This window comes from Ambystoma mexicanum, chromosome 2p (assembly GCF_040938575.1).
Source record: "Ambystoma mexicanum isolate Mex_15411 chromosome 2p, UKY_AmexF1_1, whole genome shotgun sequence".
NCBI lineage: Eukaryota > Metazoa > Chordata > Amphibia > Caudata > Ambystomatidae > Ambystoma > Ambystoma mexicanum.
The window spans coordinates 1,352,101,446-1,352,120,831 of NC_090923.1; positions in this window are offsets into that span (position 1 = coordinate 1,352,101,446).

A 19,386-nucleotide genomic window follows, 5' to 3' on the forward strand; every position below is an offset into this window, starting at 1 on the left:
AAGTGGGTGTCTTTCTTCAAGAGGGCAACGATCAGCTGAACGATCTCGGAAAAGGTAGAAATGAACTTCCGGTAGAAGTTGACAAGCCCCAGGAAGGATTGAACTTGTTTCACTGACGTGGGAGCGGACCATGCCAGTATGGCCTTTACCTTTGATGGGTCCATACCAATTCCTTCTGGGCTGAGGATGAATCCTAGGTAGTGAACAGAAGTAACGTGAAACAAGCATTTTTCGGGTTTGGCTAAAAGTTTGTGTTTGCGGAGTCGTCGTAATACTGCCTTTACATGTTCTTCATGCTTTAGAGGATCCTTGGAAAAGATCAATATGTCATCCAGATAGACAATGACGAAGAGGAATACCATGTCAGAAAACACCCTATCCATAAAACGTTGAAAAACTGCGGGGGCATTAGCTAGTCCAAAGGGCATGACTAGATATTCATAGTGACCAAAGGGTGTTCTAAAGGCTGTTTTCCATTCGTCTCCTTCCCGGACACGGATCAAATGATAGGCACCCCGGAGATCCAACTTTGTGAATATTACGGCGCCTCTCACAGCTTCCAGGATATCCGAGATCAGGGGCAGTGGGTACCGATCTTTGAGGGTGCATTGATTTAAGCCACGATAGTGGTCTGAGTTCCTTGGTTTCCTTCTTGGGGAACAAAGAACAACAAAGCACCCACTGGAGATTTGGAGGGTCTTATGGTGCCATTTTCAAGGTTGGTATCCAGGTATTCTCGGAGGGCCTTTTTCTCTGGTTCGGAATGGATGAACATTCTGCCGAAGAGAATCACTGCTGAGGGATCTGTATCTATGGCACAGTCTTCAGGTCTGTGAGGGGGTAAGGCCTGGACTATGGCAGTTGAAAATACATCAGCATATTCCTGATAGGCCTCTGGGACTTGTATGATATTGGAAACCATGAGTGGTGTTTTCTGGTCTCTTAGTGGTTCTTTAGGGGGTGTCGACGAGGGATCCAGGAATAGACAGTGGGACATACAAAACTCTGAGCCTAGGAATAGTGATCCTGCTGTCCAATTGATATACGATTGTGCTTCTGTAACCAGGGCATACCCAATGCCATGGGGTAATGAGCTGACTTAATGATGTCGAATGTAATCTGCCCCTAGTGATGGTTTATGGAAAGTTGGATCTCTTTAGCCTGCTGGTTAATGGTTCCTGAAATGAGGGGGTCTTCCTTTGATTGCTTCCAACGGCTGCATGATGCTTCGTGTCTCGTACGGAATATGATGACTAACAACCCAGTCTTGATCAATGAAAATTCCCATAGCTCCGCAGTCTACCAAGGCCAGAATGGGATAGGTCTTATTCTTGGAGGGCGACAGGAAGGCCTGTAGAAACACCAAATTGTTTTGTCCAGGAGAGTTCAAGGGTGTAATTGATGTGGAGCAAACATCTCTCTCCCGAAGCTCTGCTCCATCTAGGATCGAGAGGTGGCATTTCCCGAACGCCGAGGAGGGGCTAGAGGACACTCCCTAACCAAGTGGTTGTCTGAGGCACAATACATGCACAACCCCGTATGAATCCTTCTCATTCTTTCTTGTGGAGATATAGGTCCTCGGAAGGCTCCTATCTGCATGGGTTCTGGTTCAGAGACTGAGCCTGGGTTTGTGTCCGTCTTGGTAGTACTCTCAAAGGACAGCTTTGGAGGATTACCCCTGGATTTCTTCTTCTCTGCCTTCCTTTCCTGGATACGGAAATCTGTTTGCATGGCAAGGTCCATTAGTGCCTGGAATGAGTTTGGGCGAGCCACTCTGGCCAACTCATCCTTAATCTCCTCGTTCATTCCTCTCCTGAAAAGGGTAAATCTCACCACAGGGGACCAATCAGCTTCCTTGACTAATTGGTTGAATCAGGTAACATAGGTGAGCATATCCTGGGATCCTTGCTGAAAGTCTAACAGGCGTTCCTGGGCACTATAGACCTGCTCTGGACGGTAAAACATGGTCTTAAGGGCTTGTATGAAGCCATCATAGTCACCTAGAAGAGCATCGCCGGAATTAACGAGGGGTGTAGCCCAGGTTAAGGCATTTCCTGAAAGGTGGGAAATTATGAACCCCACCTTAGCCCTGGGAGTTGAAAAGTAGTAGGGCTTAAAAATAAAGTGGACCAAACATGAATCCAGGAATCCGCGAAGGATTTTTGCCGAGCCATCGTATTTGTCCACTATGCCGCCCACACTTTCATTTGTGGCATTATCATGGGATAGAACTAATTGTTTGAGAGCGGCGTTTTCTGCCTTTAGATTCTGCACCTCGGTTGATAGCTCTTGCATGCCACGCATCAGGTCGTGGACGACCGCTTCCATGTCCATATCGAGTTCGGTCGGTTGGCTTCTCAAACTGTCAAGGAGTTCCCCCCTTCTCACCTGAGTTCGATCTTTGCTGGATTTCTTGATCGATGTCTTCTTGCAGACTGATCGAGACCTGAATAAGGCTGCGCAAGTCTCTTCCGACTACAGCGTGCGTTCAAAGTTCCGGGATGCAAGGATCCAGGAATCTGGAAAATTAACAGAGTGCGCAACTAGCACATAAGTCCAGGAATCAAGAAAGGAAGGAAAGGGACTAGGAATGGGTAAGCTGGAAGAAGCAAGGGAAACAATACTGCGAGCTACGGAGCACACGTCTGGTCGCTATTTCGAAATAGCATTGAGACGCGCAGAGCTGCGGGAGGCGTGGTCTAGAAATAGAACATGCTACGTCTAAGGTGTAGAGCGAGGAAGGTGTTTCACCATGGACGGCCATGTTGGAAGTACAAGGGAGTGTAAGCCCTGTTGAGACAAGGACCAAGAAGTCCAAAAGGGGCGTGTTCTGTAGTTCATGACAGTATGGCACTATTCTCCGAACAGCATACTGACTTGATGGTTTCAAAATTAAGCTCAGGAAGACATGTCTCTTTGCAATAAGTGGATTGAAAGCTTAGAACGTTTTTGGTCCAATTGATAGTTGGGTTATGTCTACGTAACCAGCCGATGCCTAGTATAAGAGGGAAATGGGCTACGCGAATTATGTCAAACACAACCTTTTCAGAATGTTGGTGGACATTCATGATGAGTTCTTCAGTAGTATGAGTTATTAGACCAGAACTAAGGGGTTCGCCATCAACCCCTTCGACCTTTTGATGTTCTGGCTTGGCTACACGGGGTAATCGCATCTTCTCAGCCCACTGTGTGTCCATGAAATTCCCAGCGGCTCCACAATCCAATAAAGCTTGGGTCTGGATGTCGGAGTCACCTATTCTCAGGGAAACGACAATTACCATGAGACGGGAGTCTTCAGATGTTAGGGAAGACATCACCAAAAGAGTGGCATAAGGACTTGATTGTGCCCCTCGGAAGTTAGTCCTTACACTTACCGAGGGTGATTGTTTCCCGATCGCCTAGGATGAACTTCTGGACAGTCTCTTAGCAAATGAGTGGAGGACCCACAGTACATGCACAAACTGCCATCCCTTCGTCTCTTCCGTTCTTCTGGGGTAGGAGGGGCTCGAGTTGTGCCGATCTGCATGGGTTCCTCTTTCGCCTGTCGTGAGGCTGATGAGGAGGCTGAGGGAAGTCCTTCGGGGAAAGACGGTAGGTTCCTGTTCTTTCTTCTCTCAGAGCGACGTTCATTCAGTCGGAAGTCGATCCGTAGTACGGCTGTGAGTAGATCTGCAAACGTTTGAGGTCGGGTAATACGAGCAAGTTCATCCTTCAGTTCCTCTCTTAAGCCTGCGCGAAAAATGGCATATTGTGCCTGCTCTTGCCATCCTGCCTCAGATGCCACTTGCTTAAAAGATGTTATATACGACAACAGATCTAAGTTTCCTTGTTTGATATCCAAGAGGTCTTCTGATGCTATTTAAGTGGTTTCAGTTCTCAAAAGGTTTGCTGTAGAAGTGCCTTGAAGGCAGTATAATCTTGCAGAACTGGGTCAGTTTGGTTGACTAAAGCAGTGGCCCAACTCAGGGCGTTTCCAGTCATGTGGGTTATCATAAACCCTACTTTGGCATGGTCAGAGGAAAAAGTATGGGTCCGGAAAGCAAAATGAAGATTGCAGGCATCCAGGAATTCTTTCACCCTTTTGGGTGTACCATCAAATTTCCCAGAGATCAATGGGAGTGGAGGAAGATCATTAGAGGCTTGTTCCTTCTCAGTCATCTTCTGTTGCAGGGTAGTATTGGCACTTTTTAGATTTTGAAACGCTAGATTCAAGTTTTGGACCGCTGCTACTAGTTCCTGGAGTTGTTGTGGCGTGGCCATGTTTGTTTCACGGGCGTTGCAAACTATCACACTGTTCAGTAATATCCTCTTCCTCGGAAGCTCTGTCTCTCCTCCTTCCCCTTCCTCCTCACCTTTAAACTTCGGTTTGGAATCCCTCTTCTTCTTGCTCCTCAAGGATGGCTTCTCTCTTTTACTTTAGAAGATAAGGACGGGCACGGAAGGACGCCACAGTGCCACTAGAATAGTGGGCTGTGGACGGATCCCCTTACACGTCTGTTAAGGGGAAAAAGCCAGAGGCATAAAAAACCCCTACACAGGATTGGATGTAATCGTAGACAATTCCAATGAGATGCAGTTGAATGTAGACTCCGAAATCATGAAGGGTACGTCCGATGGAGGAAATCCGGAAGTGGACCGCTCAGCAAGAAGACAGAGAGCAAACAGAGTTCCACGATAAGTACAAGGGCGGACTGGACGTAAGTGTAAACAATGAAAAGGGCAACAGCGAAAACACAGTAGAAAGGCGAAAAGACAAGAAGGGCGAGGGAAAGCCAGCGAAACGGTAGAATGAAGAGAGAGAGAGAAAACTAGAAGGTAGCGGAAAGAATGGCGGTAGTAACCGCAAGGGAAATCACAAGGGAGCGTTACCAACACAGGAAAGCCTAACGTTGCAATGCGTCAGAAGGACGGAAGTACAAGGCTAAATACTTCTGGGAGTTGACGCAACTACAACGAGTAAACCGGCAAGGCGCGTTGCGAAAACAACGTGCCGGAACATCTAATGGCGGCCATTCTTCCAGCGGTCCCAGATACGCAACTTGCTCCGTCGCATGACAGACATGCAAAACCACAGAGCATTCTAAGCAAACAGTAAATTTTTAAACACGTCATTAAAAGCACACAGCTGTTTAGTTTAAAATGCACAGCCTAGTGCTTGTGAGCGCATTGTAAGTGCTATAAAACATATTTAATTGGCCTGGCTCATAAAGGACCTGAATATCAATAAATACTGTATCACATACCCTTAACTGCAGGCTTGGATCAAACCACAGAATGTACATTTTTAGAAAAATACACAGACAAATATATTAAAGCTAACTTAAAATACCCCAGTGCCCACCTTTTTAATGCTGTTGAAACCAACTGAAATCAACACCAGGCCCAGTTTCCAATTAAAGGGCTTTGCAGGGGGTCTCCCTGAGCCAGAATCAAATCCAGCTGAAAAGCAAGCAGAGTTACAATCAGCTCTTCCAAGTTAATTAGTGTTACCGCAGGGTATCATCAGGCCAGCACTCTAACAAAATGTTCAAGCGCACTTAAAGGGATACCCTACTGGAGTCAGGCTCCCCCTTTAATCGGTGAAAATAGAACCCCTTCCTGAGCAGTTTTCTTATAAATACATGCAGATTTCCTGAACTCGTGTATTTTGTGCTTACTTTGCAGAAATGGGGTTTGTAACAAATATAATTTTAGCTGTTTCCTGGGTCCAGGCTGTTTCCTTGGTTTAGAGACACTGTGCATTATCAACAAAGCAGAGCATGGTATTTCCTGCATACTCTGCAAGAATTAGCGAGTTGCGCTGGACCCAGGAAACATCTAAAATTAAACTCTGCCTGTAGCTGTTTCCTGTGTCATCCTTCCATCAGTTGGGTTTAGTTGATAAACAAGGTCTGTGTGTATTTTCCTGGGGTGTATTTACACAGCTGTCGCAGACCATCCTGTATTCTGGCGAGCTCAATATAAAGACTTGTCTGTGTTTTCTGCCAATATGGATATAATTCTGCTCTGTGAGTCACCACATTCCTGGGATTCCACAGGTCTTGGCATAGATAAAACCCCACAGCAGCTCTGTTTGCTGGGTCACAGAGCGGCAGATGGACACATGTAAGCTGCACACGAGATGCGGTTGACTCAATAAAAACAATAGTTTGACTTTTGTATGAGCTCTGGGATGCACACTTTACATATAACGTGAAGTCAGGCAGGGTTACTATGGGTTGCCAGTATCTATTTACATCTGTATCAAAGCCAGTTCATATAACATTGATACACTTATATCAAAGTTGATATCAACATTTTTTATATCAAATTGTTTTGGGGAACTTTATATAAACATTTTAAATGCAAATTGTATATTAAAAAAAGATACATTTTATATACATTTCTATATAAAAAGATATGATTTTTATATTGATTTTTATATACATTATTTCAAAAATATCTTTTTATATTAATTTTTACATACATTTTTATATTAAAAATATGAATTGTTATATACATTTTTATATTACAAAGATATCAAAATTGTTTGATATCATTTTCCGCTTCCTATCACATTGGTGCAGAACCCCTCTGTGACATCATCACTGCGTCACTCTTCAAAACCCTAGATTCACAGTCCCTGTCTTCCAACCCTCGTCCAAACTACACAGCTGCCGGATGCTCTCGCCTTCACAGCATTTTGATATAAAATGTATATTCACTTATATCCAATGATATCAAATGTATACCCACTTTATATCAAATATACATTTTGTTTGCGTTGATATAGGCGGGGCACCTCTCAACATTGTGATGGAGACAAACGGGGGATCCTTCTATTATACACATCAGCCCATAGTAAATTGTCAGTAGTGTACTTAAGTTGCAGACGTTTACTAGCTATGATTTCAGAAATTATTTCACAAAGGAGAATCATGCTCACACCTGTGTACCTGTAGTATGAAAGTCATGGCAAACGTGTAGGATTAATTGAAGCATTAATACTTGTATCATTGTATGATCGTGATGAAATCAGTTTATGACTGTACCCTGTACATCCTGCATTTTATATTGTTTGAAGTAGAAATATATCCCTCCTTGCCCTACTTGCAACCCTGTGGGTGTATCTCCTATGTATAGCGCTCCCTTGCAAGCTATGTATGTTTGTGCTTTATAAATTCATACATAGAAACATGTGTTAACATGCGTTTCCCTTTTTATGAGTCGTTTTATGGAATGATGTAATTTATTTGGAAATAAGTGATATTTATTGATGGCTACCTAAAGCATTTTGTAAATAGGTTGATTTGTTTAATCCCAAAAAGTTTATCCTCATTAGCAATATGACAGATTGAATGCATGAAAAACCTATTGCACAGGTTAGGGTGTATGCAGCCACTATAAGAGTTTTCAAAACAAAACTGTTAGGGAAGTCTTAATAATGTTTTATTGGTATTACACACTTTTGCTGAATGGCAACTTCACCGAATTCATTTGTTCCACATTGTTAGCAGCTTTCTTTTTTTATCACAAACAGTTAGATGGTCAGTTGGGAAAAGGGAGTAGGGAGTAGAGGGCGTGGTGCGTGGGTCTCCCTCCGCTGGTTCTGGTAACAAAAAAATGGCAACATCGCCCAAAAAACATTTGGCAAATTTGCCATTCGGCAAAGAAAAAAATCATTTAGCAAACCTTCATAGATCCTATATTGATATTAATATTTTATTTGTATCGTGCTCATACACAAGTGTTTCAGAGCACGTTGGGGCAGAGCAGGGGAACAAGGGAGAACAAAAACAACGATCTTACTAAGCCCAGTGACATTGAGAACGCGCAAGTGCAGGGGAGAGAGAAGGGGGAGAGTGCAGGGGGGAGGAGTGGAAAGTGCTAAGCAAGGGAAGTAATAACAACAAAGTCGTAGTGCAGCCAGCAAGTGGCAAGGGCTAGGATTAAGGTGCAGACAGGGGGTGTCTGATAAGTGCAGAAAAAGGGGGGACTGTAGGGTTACAGATACAGACCCAAGTGCAAGGGTTGCCAGGATGCAGTGCGGGTGCATGGCAGGGTGAGCAAGTACCTGGGCCCGAAATTAGAGGGTAACCAGGTGCACAATGCCGAAGCAGAACAGATCAACAGGGGAGAGGAGAAGTGAAGGCAGAAGCAAAGAGGAAGATCTTAAGGTGCTTCCGGAACCAGAGATGGTTCTCCTTAAGTTCTCTTGTATTCATTCTTCATCCCTGTCAGCTGTAACCCTTGAAAAAAAGACTAGCTGGCTTTCCTTTGTAGTCTGGGGTGGACAGACACCCAAATTGGTATGGTAATATGCGACTCACTCTGGCCCTCTGGGGTCGTGGGCGGTCCTGGCTCTGTGGCGATTTCCATCTGGCCCATGCACTGCTTCATGAGGTGCCATGTTCCTGGACTACGTTTTTAATAACATATTTTCTACGCTGAATTTACCTGGAGCCTTTTGTCATGCAAACTACCCCAACCTCCATCCCTACCCCTCATTCCCTCTCTTACCTCTACAAATAGACCTCTAAATTGGTGAATGGCGCAATATTTTTTGTAAAAACCTCTCAACATAACATAACATTGCAATACAAAGTAATGCAGTTCTCCTTGTGAATTGCATCCGTCACTTTCGCGGTTTTGTGAGCATGTTTTAAGAGTTTTAAGAGTTTGCCTGGATGTTTTCAGGTATTTTATTTGGATTCCCTTTGATCTATTCGTGTGAGAGGTAAGACTGCGATTCAGGCAACTGTTCAAGTGTGACTTTCAGGTACCAACTACTGAGTTCCCTGGTTATGTGATTTCTCTTTCTGAGATATATTGCAATGGATCCATCTATGGTCTACGCGTTCCAAGATTGGTCACCAACTAACATGTGAAGGATGTGCGCATTGGATTTGCTCATTCGTTTTGGATGTTAGTGTTGACATCTAACTTACAGGACCGCATGCAGAGTTTAACAATACATCAAGGCAGCCAGGCGTATGCAATGAAATAATAGGCCGAGGCGAGAGTACGTCTGCTACCTTTCTTTATTTAATATCGACTGCCTTCCCAGGCGGTAACCCCTCCCCTCATACCACGTGGGACACGGCCCACTTTCCACCTTCACAGAAAGAGGACTATTCCTCTGAACCGTAACGGCCATAGAGGTAGGACATTACATCTTCCCCCTCCTTGAACAAACACTTCGCTGGTGTTCAGTTGGATTCTTCAATCCATCTTATGGGTCTGCGGATGACCCTCTTGGATGGGCTACGCGCCGGTGGGGCTGATGTTGCCAGTGTGCTGTCACTTTCACTGCCGCTGTCATCCGCGTCCCTTTCCTCCTCCAGGTAGCTAGAGTCAGTGTCCGAGGAGTCACTTTCCGATGTTGTTGATGCATTGGCGGTGGTGTCGGTGCTGTTGAAAGCCTTGAAGAATGATGAATTTCTAGTGATCGTGCTATTGGGGCTAGAGGCGGTTATCATTGACCCTTGAATGTGAGTTACTCTCATGGGATCTGGTTTAAAAGCAGGCATGTCCTTCGTGACTTGGTTTTGTCGTACTAGTACTTGGTCGCCAATGCAGATGGTGTTGGGTCTGGCATTTCTTCGTACATCGGTGTATCTCTTCATCTTATCCTTGCTTTCTTGGTCTTTGCTTCTGGCTTTCTTTGTGTGTGAGGACTCGTCCTTCTTTTGCACATGATGAGGAAGTCGTGTCTTGATAACACGTCCGAACATTAGCATTGATGGGCATTCACCCGTCGAGCTGTGCGGTGTGTTCCGATACTCTCGCAGCAACGTGCAGATGGCTTGCATGAACGATCCATTTGTGATGGAGCAGATTTGTAGGGTGCGCTTAAGGTTTCCCATGAAACGTTCTACCATTCCATTCGCCTGGGGCCACAGTGGCGTGACCTTGTGGTGTTGGAACCCGAGATGTTCTGCGAACATTGCAAAGTCGTGGCTCGTGAAGGGAGGACCATTGTCCGACTTGACTCTGGATGGTATGCCATAGTCGGCAAATGTTTTGTCCAGCGCAGGTATGATGGATTGTGCACTGGTCGAGTGAACCAAATGTACTTCGGGGAATCGCGACATTTCATCAATGATTACCAGGACGTATTTGCCGTTTGCCAGCGGACCAAACATATCTACAGCTACTTCATCCCACACTTGCAGCGGCATCTCCGAGGTTTTGAGTGGTTCTGGAAACGTGCGCGGTGCCACCGCCTGACATGCTAGGCATTTCCGTAGTAGCTGTTCTACTCGCTCGTCTATGGATGGGAACCATACCTTGGTTCTAAGCTGCCTCTTGGTTGACACGATTCCTCTGTGTCCGGCATGGGCAATGTCTAGTATCTGGTCTTGCAAGATTTTTGGGATGACTATTTTGTTTTCTTTCAGTAGTAGTCCTTCCGGTGATGTAGATAGCATGTGACGAACTAGTTTGAATGTGCGGAAGTGTTGTTCCTCTTCCGTAGACAAAGAGGAGGCTCCTTTCGCGTTGACCTGCCATTGGTTCGATTTGAGGCAGGTTTGTACCTTCTGGAGTAGTCCGTCCTTTTGTGTCTCTTCAAGCAGTTGTGCTGTGGTGATGTATTTCGGTAGCGCACTGCTGATCAGGTATCTTAGATATTGATTTGCTTTGTGTGATTGGCGCTCGTCATGGGCCGGGAGTGGATAACGTGACAGGAAGTCGGCGGGATTGTTGTCTTTGCCTGGTCGATGTATTATCTTGAAGGAGTATTCTTGTAGTCTTAGACCCCATCTGGCGATTCTGGGTGGCATTCTCGCGTTCGGCTTCCCATAAATGGTGGTGAGGGCCTGGTGATCTGTGATTATGGTGAATGGGCGTCCATACAGAAATAGGTGATAGTGCTCACATGCCCACACTACCGCTAAACTCTCCTTTTCTGGTTGAGAGTATGCGCACTCTGTCTTGGAGAGGCTACGGCTGGCATAGGCTACAATTCTTCTTGGTGAGTCAGGGGGTGCACCAGGCCTGGATTGTGCTAATATTGCTCCTAGTCCAACTGGGATCGCATCTACTGTGAGTTCGGTGTCGAGGTCGGGGTCGTAATAAGCCATGCAGGAGGCTGTTGCAATTCTTTTTTTGATTTCTTGGAATGCTTCTTCGCAGGCACGTGACCACTGGAATTCCTGATGTTTTCCGGTTAAAAGTCGAAGAGGCGTGCTTACTGAGGCGAAATCCTGTATGTATTGGGTGCAATAACTCGCCATTCCCAGGAAAGAGCGTACTGCTGAAACGGTCGTAGGTGTGGGTGTCTCAACCAGTGCTTGCACCTTTTCTGGGTCTGGTTTTAGACCATCCTTTGAGAAGATGTGTCCGAAGAATTTGAGAGTGGATTTGCTTATTTCGCATTTGTCCGGGTTGAGTGTGAGGTGGGCATTTTCCAGTGCCATGCAGACTCTCCTCAGCGTGTCATCATGACTCTCTTGTGTGATGCCGAATATCAAAATGTCATCCGAATAATTTAGGCAGTTGGGAATGTGTTTTATCACTTGATGTATTTCATTTTGGAATATTTCGGCAGCCGCCGACACTCCAAAGCTGAGTCTTTTGTATCTGAACAGACCTATGTGCGTTGAGAAGGTGGTGATGTACCTCAAGGTCGGATGTAGTTCTAACTGATGGTATCCCTTGTTCAGGTCTAGCTTAGAGAACACTTTGGATCCATGCAGTAAATGCATCATATCAGTCATTCTTGGGGCCAGGTGTCGTTCCCGCTCTATGGCTACGTTGGGGGCCCTCATGTCCACGTAGATGCGAATGCTGTCTTTGTTGTCTTTCTTCGGTACAGGTACAATGGGAGATACCCAGGGGGTTGGTCCCGATGCTGGTTCTATGATGTCCTGCTGCAATAAGGATTGGATCTCGTTCTCCACATGCCTTTGTATGTTTAGAGGTATGCCTCTGTAGTGCTGTGCTGTCGGGGTTATTTGGGGGTTGATATGTAGCTTTATTTGCTTGTCCTTTAGCTTGCCCAAACCTTTGAACAGAGAGGGAAACATTTGTTTTATCAGGTCTTTGTGGCTGGTAGTGTAGGCCGACATTATTTGATACATGATTTGGATGAGTCCCATTTGAATCGCAGATTTGAAACTCAAGATGCTGCCGCCTGGTACGTCTCCTTTTATGACGTATATTTTGATCATCTGACTCTTATCTTTGTATTGACAGTGTGCCATGAACATCCCTTGGCAGTTGAGAGGTGTGTTTGAACCATAAGAGTATATTAATGTGTCTGATTCTTTTAGTGACTTCTTGTGGTTGAGTCTTGTGTAGGTCTCATCATTTATGACATTTACTGTTGCCCCTGTGTCAATCAGGAATTCTCTGTTTTGTCCGTTTAATTGTAGTAGCAGCGTGGGACTGTATTCTGTGGCTATGCTGTTTCCAATTGCATGCACGTATCCCCTTTTCCTGTCCCCACTGGATGAGGATGAAAGAGAGTCTCGCCTTCTGAGAGGCGAACTTTCTAGGTGTCTAATCTTTTGTCTGGATTGTCTCCTGCTCGCATATTCTCTTCTTTCTTCCCGCCTTCTCCCCTCTCGTGGCGTATCACGGGATGAGCTTTGAGATTGACGTCTGGATCCTGTGGGTGACTGCCTCCTGCGAGACCTCGGGCTTTCTTTTGTTGCAAATCGGTCTGACCTCCTCGTGTCCCGGTGCACTTCAGTGGATGGAAAGAACTTGATGTTTCTGCATACCGATTGGAAATGGTTTTCACCTCCGCACTTGTCGCAGTTGTGTCCTATGGCTGGACATGGACCAACGTGAGGATATTTAAAACCGCACCTATAGCATTTTTTTTGTTCAGTGGGACGTGGTGCTTCTTTGGACGTTCTGATGGGGCATATTGAAGCCGTGGAGGCAGACTGAGTGATTTTGATGTTGTCCAGTGATTCCGTCTGTTGCGTGAGGGCGGCGTCCGCTCGCGCGAGTTGCAGTATCTCTTCTAATGTCCTGCTCTTTTGTAGTAATTTCTTCCTAAATTCTTGAGAGGCACAGCCGGCGATGGTTTGGGATTTTATTGCTTCTTCCGTTGAATATCTATCAAAATCACAATATTTCGCTCTTTTTCTAAGACGCATTACAAAACTGTCCATGTTTTCACTGCTGTCCTGTGTGGAGGTGTGGAAAATATGACGTTCGTAGTCAACATTTCGCAATGGTGCGAAATAGGCATTCAGGGCGTCGATGATACCTTGGAAGGTGTCTGTGGTGGACTCAGGCATTTCAAAAACGATGTCTCGTACCACTGGTCCTAGTGAGTGGAGTAGGATTCCTCTCAGTCGGCGCTCCTCCCTTACCCCTGATGCATCTATGTAAACATGCAGTTCTTTGAGCCATCTGGCCCATCTGGGGGCAAGGCTACTTGTGTCTGACATGTCGAACGGCGGCACGGCTAGTAGTTGTATTGATTCTGAGCCACAGTCGTCTTTGTGGGTGGCTTGACGGGGCGTGGAACTGGAAGAGGGGCTCAAACTGCCACTGTCTGGGTTGTCTGCAGACATATTTGTTTCCTGTCTGTGCCCGAATAAGTGTCTTAGCGACTAGCCGTGTGACTTTCAGCTCCCCTTTTGCGTGCTCTGGAATGATTGTGCACTTGGTAGGCCTTTGATGTACTTCTCGCTTCTTAGCAGCTTGCCGTGTAGTTTTCAGCCCCCCCTCGTGCTCTGGAATGGTTGCACATGTGGTAGGCCTTTGATGCGCTTCTCGCGCTGAGCCTGAGGCAGGACGGTAGTACGCGATGATTTCGCACGCGTGCAGGGCCGAAATGTGGTCAAACGGCATATGCGTGCTCTGTCCGCTGAGCACCGCGTGTAGTACGCGATGAATTCGCACGCGTGCAGGGCCGAAATGTAGGTCGACCGGCATACGCGTGCTCTTTCCGCTGAGCACCGCGTGTAATACGCGGCTCGCGTGACACGTGGGTCGGCAGCTCCTTGCCGGCATATATGGCTGTGGCGCGGTCGGGGACTCTTACTTGGTTGCGGCGGAGTCTCGCGTGCTTCGTGAGTAGCTCCGGATCAGCAGAGTAGGCAGCCGAGTACCTGGATTCTCAAACCGCCGGCTGTCAGGGCTTTTAAGCGTGCTCCGGCATCGGATTAATCCTCGTCGCCATTGTTGACATCTAACTTACAGGACCGCATGCAGAGTTTAACAATACATCAAGGCAGCCAGGCGTATGCAATGAAATAATAGGCCGAGGCGAGAGTACGTCTGCTACCTTTCTTTATTTAATATCGACTGCCTTCCCAGGCGGTAACCCCTCCCCTCATACCACGTGGGACACGGCCCACTTTCCACCTTCATAGAAAGAGGACTATTCCTCTGAACCGTAACGGCCATAGAGGTAGGACATTACAGTTAGGCGGCCCTTGTCAAAGCCCCCATTGAACACCCACCTTGCTAGAATCGCTTTGAGATACCTCTATCAACCAGTAACATCAAACTGGGTTCTGTGCAGGGCTTGCCTATGCTTGTTTCCAAGCAGTTTTCCGATAGTCCACGGTTTCATTGCAGCTGTAAATGAGCTTCTGGTGCAATACAAATGGCTTCATCAAGTGTGCCATCAGCCACTTCATTTATAAGAGTTAAGCAGTTTGTGTCCTTGTACCTGTCCCTTTCATTGAGGTCCTTTTAAAATCAAGCATTGCCAAAGCCAACCCTTTTGACTTTTGTATTGGTGTTAGCGTTTGCCAGGCACTGGCATCATTTGCCCAGGTGCTCACACCATTGTTTAGGTGTTACATCATATGGCCAGTTCTTGGCTAATGCCTACACCATGCTTCACAAAAGTCAAAACTGTTGGCTTTGCAAACGCTTGCTTTTATAGTGACTCACTACAAAATATTCTGTTAATAATTTAGAGGAAATCTCCCCGGCAGGTTTCCTGTCCCTGCATTGTGGACCTAGAGTACAATGCCTTTCATTGTCTTTTGGAAAGCCAAATCGTTTGCGGGCATGAGAGATGCACCTTTTAATGCCCACCCAGTTTTCTTTCTTTTTCAAGTGAGAAATGCACATTGGATTTGAGGTGCTGGTCATAGAGCAAGGGGCATCAAACACTGATTCTCCACTGGTTGGCGACTACGACTCCCATGACCACTCACTCCCCATTGACTATCCTGGTTTGGGCTAATCGGATTAGTACTCCAACACACCAGAGGAGCCAAAGATTGCCGACTTTTGTCATAGAGGGTGTAGTGGCCGAATTCTGTCCACATGACCAAAGTGTGAAGGGACGGCAAATGACCTGATCAGGCAGTAACCCAGTTTAACCCCGCCTGCTCGCTGCAACTCACTCACGGAGGAAAATAACCCTGAAATGTGTTAACAGCGTGCGTGATGCGCCTGCACTGTTTTCCTACAATGTCCAGGGGAAGCCCTTCAGAATGTTCCGGAAATAGTGTAAACATTAGCTGAATCGATTAGGCACACAGCTCGGCTATTTTCCGGGCTTCTGGCCAAAGCACTATGCATAGTGGCAAACTGTAAAGGGCGGTTTACGTTTCCAAAGAAAAAAATGTTTGGTCTTGATTTCTGGAACTGCGTATTCTTAAAGGGTTACATCACATGACAATTAAATATGATATTTGTAATCATTGGGGGGGTTCTCCCAACATCAGATTTACCCCCTTTTTAGTTTTGGCTATTAGGTGGTGCTTTAATGCCCCCTATACGCCGAAACGATTGCATTGGAGGAGTACAGATAGGGAGAAATGGTATGTGGGGAGGGATGCAAAGCTTGTATGTGTTGTTTGGCTATTTACCCAATGATTGACTGCCCCATGGCCATTCCCGCCCACTTCATGCCCCTGCCAGCCCCAGACACATTCTCCTTGGATCTATTTGAGCTAGGTTTATCAGACCTTACGATCAAACATTGAGTTGGAAGTACCTGCCAGTGTTTTTAAAGCACTCTTCTGGGTGTTAATTTGGGCCTCATCACGAGTTGGGCGATAGCCCTTAAATGCGGCGGTAAAGCTATTACCGCCGCATTTAAGGGTCTGCCCAAACATGGTTCTGGCGTGTTTACCCCCAGCTCAGAGCTGGGGGTAAACACGGTGGAAAAATTCCCATTTTCGGGCGCAATTAGCGCCGCGCTATTAGCACGCGCTAATTGCGCTGAAAATTCCCATTGGATCCAATGGACCCAATGGGGACTGGGGAATTACAGTTACCTCCCAACCCTTGATCCAGCGCTAATAGCGCCGGACCGGTTGGCGGTAACGCTATTAGCACGGGCGGTAACCTGACGCTAATACCACCCAACTCATGATGAGGCCAATGACTTCATTGGAGCTGCAAATGCACTCCTGGTATAATAATAATAATGCCTTCAGCGGGTCTGCCTTTAGCCACTCGATTTATAAGCACTATGCGTGTCCTTCACTGAAATCCTGTTTAAACAAGCTTTGGCAAAGCCAATAGTTTTAGCTTGTGTATAATATTAGGCAATTGGCAGGCACTGCTATTATATGCCCTGGTACTCGCACCATTTTTGCTGCTGCTACCATACCATCAGTTTTTACCACTATGGCCCATGCTTACACAAAAGCCAAAACTGTTGGCATTGCCAATGCTACAGCTACGGTTAACAGTACACACAGATCATTACCATCGAGCCCGGTTAGGCTTCAGGGACCACAGAGTTTCAGGTCCAAAAGAGTTTAGACTGTTTTGCTTTTTCATGGTCTCATTATTACCTAAGTCATTAGAAAGAAAGTAGCGCTTAGAACGAAACATTGGTGGGGTGGGTAAACTCTGGAAGCTGTTTGCCCCTGATAGACCTGCAACTCCCACCACCACAGAGCGAGTGGTATTTATAATGGCAATCGTACCATGAAGGGAATGTTGACTACAGCATGCAGATGGTCTAGCCAGGCCCTGGTTGTCAGGACAGAGGAAGCTGAACAAAATGACCTACACTTGAATAGGCCCAGAGACAGCATCTTAGTATGAGTACATCCCGTTTAAGCCACTTCTATAGGCACCTTAGGTTATTATTGCATTTATTGACCGCAGACCTAGCTTCGTGAAGCAACGCAGCGCTTTACGGAGGTATACACGAATGCAGATACATAATGGAGCACTCTACAGAGGTGTACAACATTACAGGTGCATAATGGAGCGCTTTTCTGTGGTAACAATAGTACAGATGTACACCGGAGGGAGTAGGATACAGAGAGGGAAAGAGGAGCGGTACGGCTGTACCCGGTGACGGGAGTAGAACAAGTCAGGTGGCATGAGCGACAATGTGATGGCCTAGGTGTTGAGGAGGAGAGACTCCTTGAAGAGGTGGGTCTTGAGTTCTTTTCTGAATTGTGGGGGAAAGTCTGATGCCGACAGGGAGGAGGTTCCATAGTCTTGGGGCATCGGCAGAGGAAGCTTGTTTTCTGGTCCTTTTCTTTTTGCTGCGGCGGATTTCAAGTCTGCACGTGTCCTGGCTTCTGGTGGTGCACTGTCCACCGGAGAGGCAGAGTTTCTCTGCGAGGTAACTGGGTGACTTGAGGGCGACTGCCTTATAGATGATGCAGCAAGACTTGAAGATGATTTGTGCGTGCAGTGGGAGCCAGTGAAGGTCGATGAGGGCCAGGGTGATGTGGTCGTATCTGCGTAGATCCTTGATGAGTGTGGCCGCGTGTAGGACACTTCTCAGAGGCACAAAGGAGGATAACGGGAGACCTTCGAGGAGTGCATTGCCCCCATCCAGATGGGATAGGGCCAGTGCTTGAACAGTAGATCTAAAGCTGTTGGGAGGGAGGAAGGGTTTGACTTTTTGCTGGAGGGAGAGCTGATACCAAGCTGTCTGGGTTTTCTTAGCTATGCGTGCCTTGAAGGAGAGGTGTTTGTTGATGTGGAACCCAAGGGACTTGGCTCAGAAGGGTGAGCTAGGGTGTTAAGCCCTCAGAGTTCAAGGTTGATAGCCAGGTCTGTATGTCCGGCTTTCGTGTAATAGGTGAGGAGTAGGAATTCGGTCTTGGTGGGGTTCAGCTTCATGTATGCACTGGATATCCAAGACTGTGGGGGTCATTATGAGTTTGGAGGTAGCCATGGCGCTATTAGCACCATGGCTGCCTCCAAACCCGGGTCCGGGTCCGGTCTGGCTGAATGGGGACTTACTGGGACATTCCGATCTATGCGGACCCGGTAAGCCCCCATTCAGTTAACCATTCCCCATTCCCATTTGAGCCCCTATAGGGCTCAATGGGAATGGGGAAGGCGCTAATAACGGGCCCGCAAATTGCGAGCCCGTTATTAGCTCCAAGGTCCCTTGACTGGACCCGCAGAGAACGGCTGGTCAGACCAGCCGTTCGTGCTGGGACCCGCTAAGGGACCTCGGAATAGGGCAGTAAGGGTTTACAGGCACCGGCATCATTACTGGTGACCGTTAACCCTTACGGCCCAACTCGTAATGACCCCATATATCAGCAAGAGGCAGTTTTGAGCCTATGGATGTCCTTGATGGAGTTTATCTTGAGGTATAGCTGTGCATCATCAGCATATTGGTGGATGTGGATGTTGTGTGTGTGTCTAGGAGGGCTCCTGACCGGCTCCTTGTATAGCTTGAAGATCAATGTGGAGAGGATGGAACCCTGCAGGACTCCACAGGTGACAGGTAGCATTGGTGATCTAGATCTGCAGTTGGCAAGGTAGGACTTGAACCAGCGTAGGACAAGGTTGCTGAACCCCTTGCGCCATTGTCATGTGTCCGTAAGTGCCTGGTGGTCTACTCTGTCGAAAGCGGGAGAGAGGTTGAGTAGAACCAGGAGGCAGGGGTGGCCGTCGTCAATAATGTTGAGGGCCTTGTCGACCACCTGTATGATTGCTGTCTCTGTGCTGCAGCTGGGTCTGAATCCAGATTGGTAGGTTTGTAAAAGATTGTTGGTGTCGATGTGTTGCTGCAGTTGTGTGGTTACCGCTTTCTCGATGATCTTACCTAGGAAGGGAAGGTGGGTAATGGAGCGATAGTTAACTAGGTTGTTGGGATCCAGGGTGGGTTTCTTTAGTAGAGGGAGGATTTGTCCTGTTTTTGGGGTTGATAGGGAAGGTTCCTCGAGGAAAGGAGCTGTTGAAGAGCTTCAGGTACAAAAGGAGAGCTTCTGTAATGATTGTCTTGAGGATGGATGCTGGGAAGATGTCATCTGTATACGATGTGGCTTTGAGGGCAGCCAGGCTTTCTACCAGTTCCTCTGTCATGAGTGTCTTAAATGTTGTTCAGGGTGTGGAGATTTCACAAGGAAGGACGTGAGGTGGGTCTGTGGATGCAGAGCTGGCATCTATGTGCTGCCGAATCTTGATGATTTTGTTGATGAAGAAGGTGTTGATGGCGGTGGATTTTTCGATGGAGTGTGGTATGGCAGAGCTGGGAAGCGGGTT